The following is a 3604-nucleotide window of genomic DNA, read 5'->3' on the forward strand; positions in this document are numbered from 1 at the left end:
CTCAACTAATAACTATACCTACCTATCCTAATCCAAAAGACCCCCAAAAATCTACATTAATAGACCTTATTTTAACAAATACACCTCACAAATATATAGCTAGTGGGTTATTTGCTAATGACATCAGTGACCACTGCCCTATTGCATGTATCAGAGATACTAGGCTAAAAAACCCTGAACCCTGTATAATTCTAAAGAGAAACTATAAACACTTCTCAGAGCAAGCCTTTATCCATTTTAATAGTTTATTGGAGGATTTTTATTTTTGTATTGCTTGTAACTGTTTCGGGTAATGCAAGTTCTTGTGCTGTTAGGGGAATAACCTATGTGTAAATGTAATCTGTTGCTGTATTTTTTTGTGTTATCTGTGATCGTTTTGTTTGTCTTGTGTAGTTTCTTAATCATTGTACCTAAACTGTATGTGTAAACATGTATACGCAGGGCCCAGCTGTAAAAGAGTCCTTGGTCTCAGTCTGTGTTCCTTGTTGAAATAAAGGTATAATAATAATAACAATAATAATCTGGTCTCCCATCTAGGGACCAACCCAGCTTAGCTTCAGAAGCAAGCCAGCAGTGGGATGCAGGGTGGTATGCTACAGGGATCATCAGCTAGATTCAGCAGTGGGATGCAGGGTGGTATGCTACAGGGATCATCAGCTAGATTCAGCAGTGGGATGCAGGGTGGTATGCTACAGGGATCATCAGCTAGATTCAGCAGTGGGATGCAGGGTGGTAATGCTACAGGGATCATCAGCTAGATTCAGCAGTGGGATGCAGGGTGGTAATGCTACAGGGATCATCAGCTAGATTCAGCAGTGGGATGCAGGGTGGTATGCTACAGGGATCATCAGCTAGATTCAGCAGTGGGATGCAGGGTGGTATGCTACAGGGATCATCAGCTAGATTCAGCAGCGGGCAGATTTTTTCTTGAGGGGCTGCTCAGGGGGCCGGAACAGCATTACAAATCATTTATAGACTGCAATTTGACTGCAAGAATCCCAAACAGAAGAATCCCGAACATATAATATTTGACTAAAACATAATCATTTCAATCCTTGCTAACATTTGTATCTCTATTTTGCGTGGGGATACTTGGGAAAAGATTTCCAAAATGTAAATCACTTGGAGATGATTTCCTGATGTTTTTACAGTATTTTATGTCCAACAATGAACATTTGAAAAAATACAAATGTGTATTTATTTTTGCTCAGAAAACCACGAGTCGCCAGTTGGGGAACACTGTGCTAGTGCATGTGGTATGTGATATAGCCTGTGCCTAATGCAACAGTGATCTCTTTTTCAGTGGTGATGTGTGGTTTCTAGGGGACTGCACAAGTGCAAGACATTACTTCCTTTTATGGCCAAACCTTTAAATGACATAGGCATCGACTTATCTCTGCCTTATCTCTCTGCCTTGAAACTCCATTATAAAGTGACATTTCTGTTATCAGTTAGTGCACACTATCATATGCATATCACAACTAACACCAAATAGTCTCATTTCAAACCTGATCCTTGTCAAGGTTGTCATAAGAACGGGACCAAGGTGCAGCGTGTGTAGAGTTCCACATCTTTATTCCAAAGTGAAACTTCAAGCAAAAACAAAAACAAATAAATCAAATAACAAACAACTAAACGTGACTACATGGTGCACAGGTACAAAACAATATCCCACAAACACAGGTGGGAAAAATAGCTACTTAAATATGATCCCCAATTAGAGACAATGATTACCAGCTGCCTCTAATTGGGAATCATACAAAACACCAACCTAGAAAATATAAACTAGAACATAACATAGAAATGTTAAACTAGTCTACCCCCTAGTCACGCCCTGACCTACTACACCATAGAGAAACAAGGGCTCTCTATGGTCAGGGCGTGACAGATCATCAGCCGTACTATCCCATAGGCCTTAATGGCCCTTTCGTTATTTTAATGAAGGTTATCTGTGGTTGCTTGCTATATGCCTATGTCTAACACCAGTGGGTGTTTGTGTGCTATGGCCTTTGACAGACACACTTTGGGCTTTCTTGTATGCTCAGACATGCACACACACTTTCACACTCATCATCATACGCTGCTGCTACTCTGTTCTTTATTTTACTCATATTATTATCTATCCTGATGCATAGTCACTTTATCCTGCCTTTATGTACATATCTACCTCAAATACCCTGCACAGTGATCTGGTACTGGTACTCCCTGTATATAGCTCCAAAGTGATCTGGTACTGGTACTTCCTGTATATAGTTCCACAGTGATCTGGTACTGGTACTTCCTGTATATAGCTCCACAGCGATCTGGTACTGGTACTTCCTGTATATAGCTCCACGTTGATCTGGTACTGGTACTTCCTGTATATAGCTCCAAAGTGATCTGGTACTGGTACTCTCTGTATATAGCTCCATGTTGATCTGGTACTGGCACTTCCTGTATATAGCTCCAAAGTGATCTGGTACTGGTACTCCCTGTATATAGCTCCAAAGTGTTCTGGTACTGGTACTTCCTGTATATAGCTCCACAGTGATATGGTACTGGTACTTCCTGTATATAGCTCCACAGTGATCTGGTATTGGTACTTCCTGTATATAGCTCCACAGTGATCTGGTACTGGTACTTCCTGTATATAGCTCCACAGTGATCTGGTACTGGTACTTCCTGTATATAGCTCCACAGTGATCTGGTACTGGTACTTCCTGTATATAGCTCCACAGTGATCTGGTACTGGTACTTCCTGTATATAGCTCCACAGTGATCTGGTACTGGTACTTCCTGTATATAGCTCCACAGTGATCTGGTACTGGTACTTCCTGTATATAGCTCCACAGTGATCTGGTACTGGTACTTCCTGTATATAGCTCCACAGTGATCTGGTACTGGTACTCCCTGTATATAGCTTCACAGTGATCTGGTACTGGTACTCCCTGTATATAGCTCCACAGTGATCTGGTACTGGTACTCCCTGTATATAGCTCCACAGTGATCTGGTACTGGTACTCCCTGTATATAGCTCCACATTGATCTGGTACTGGTACTTCCTGTATATAGCTCCATTCTTGTGCATTTTATTCCTCTTGTGTTAATTATTATTATTTTTGACTCTGCATAGTTGGGGAGGGCTCGTAACTAAGCATTTCACGGTAAAGTATGCGTCAGAATGTTCTTTTCAAGTTTCTTCATTGGAAGTAATATTTTAGATAATGAACGCTACCACTCTGAAGCATGGCAAATAATGGTTTAATGTTTAACACTATTCTTGTTACTCATGTGTATCGACATTCTACTGTAGCTGTACAGGAAGTCAGGCCATTATAAATGGCTCCAAACGAGAGCAGTGTTGCAGATTTGTAGCTCACACCTCTTCAGGCATGCCCAAGTGACAAGAAAGAACCCACACAGAAAACCGAGCAGCACAGCTGCACGCACACACAAACACGCACACACGCACCCGCACACACACACACACACACACACACACACACACACACGCACACATGCACGCACGCACACACGCACGCCCGCACGCACGCACGCACACACACAAATAACGTAAAAAAGCCAATGGTGAAACTAAGTCTCATTCCCTCTCTCTCCCTCCCCC

Source organism: Salmo salar, chromosome 09 (assembly GCF_965601325.2).
Source record: "Salmo salar chromosome 09, fSalSal1, whole genome shotgun sequence".
NCBI classification, from domain to species: domain Eukaryota; kingdom Metazoa; phylum Chordata; class Actinopteri; order Salmoniformes; family Salmonidae; genus Salmo; species Salmo salar.